The sequence below is a fragment of the Pteropus vampyrus genome, unplaced genomic scaffold (assembly GCF_000151845.1).
Source record: "Pteropus vampyrus isolate Shadow unplaced genomic scaffold, Pvam_2.0 Scaffold38, whole genome shotgun sequence".
In the NCBI taxonomy this organism is placed as follows: Eukaryota; Metazoa; Chordata; class Mammalia; order Chiroptera; family Pteropodidae; genus Pteropus; species Pteropus vampyrus.
The window spans coordinates 9,732,131-9,733,613 of NW_011888819.1; positions in this window are offsets into that span (position 1 = coordinate 9,732,131).

The following is a 1,483-nucleotide window of genomic DNA, read 5'->3' on the forward strand; positions in this document are numbered from 1 at the left end:
CTTAAGTAAATAAGTAAGTAAATTCTTGCTGATCAAATTTTTGTAATATTATAAGTTTTTGCATTTTTAAGGGTATTTGCAAATATTTTTGTGGGAAATTTAGAAATGTTGCATCAAGGTCTCTTAATTGGATGCCATCTTAAACTGGAAGTCTTCCAAGTACAGTGTGTATGTTAGAAAGTATCTACATATATATTTTAAAAGCAGCAAGAGGGTGTTATAATTTTTAAACTATTTTAATTTTTAAGTTAGGAATTAGTCAAAAGGATGAATATTCACTTCTTCAAACAATTCAATTGGTTTACAGAATACTTTCCTCCTACAGGAATTTCTTTCAATGCTTCAGTTGTATTTTGATATTAACATATTTCACACATTACTTGGGATTACAGTAGGAAATTTGAAAACACAGACAAATAAAAAGAAAATTCAATCAAGATCTCATGATTTAGGCATAAGTACTATTAATAATTTGGCACTTGTCACATACCCTTTTGTAGTTTAAAAAATGCATACATATATCTTTTATTCTAAAATAAGATTATTTTAGAATATTGCTTTGTAGCCTACATTTTACAATTTAACAGTATATATGGATTTTTTCATAACATTTTAAAAAATCAATATTTTTATTTTAGTATGTGTATAGTATTTTGTTGCATAAAAGTACCATTATTTAGATTGAGTCCATTGTTTTTGTAATTATAAGTAAAATTGAAAAAGACATCACTGTAGCTAAACCTTCATGTAATTAATCTTTTTTTTGGAAATGTTTATACATTTAATTTCTAGGTTGAAAGATATGCTTTTGAAATAATTATAATTTAAAATGCTTTTGAAAAAGAATGTTCCAATGTGTACCATTAAGAGTAGTATATGAGAGTCTCCATTTCTTAATAACCTCACTAATAACGGAGAATATTTCTAGTATTGGACAATTTCATAGGTTTGACATCTCGTTGTTTTAATTATTATTCATTTGGTTATAGTTTTTAAAGAAGTGTATTGATCATTTGTATATTTTTCTAAAATTTCTTTTATTGTCATTGACTTTATTTTTCCACTTTAGTATTTATCATTTTTAAAAATTATTTTGTAAGAGGACTTTACTTTCCCTTTGTCTTTTATAAATACTGTAAATATGTTTTCAGTTTGATGTTTATTTCTAACCTCTGTTTCTATTGTTTCTGCCACCAGTTTTTAAAAATATTTCCATACTCACATCTACCAACTGCTCCCAGATATCTTCAAATTTCATTATACCCAAATGTTCTTCCAAACTTAGTTTTATCTACTTCATTCCAAAACTTAATCTAAGCCATGATGCAGAGTGTGCAACTTGCAAATGTAAGTAGTCAGAGAGATTCTGTACTTCAAAGGCACAGGGAAGTGGTACATATGAAAAAGTGTAAGAAAGAGGTGTCATTTCTTTGCATTTGCATGACCTTTTACAGAACACTTTTCAAGGACAGGGAATCTAAAA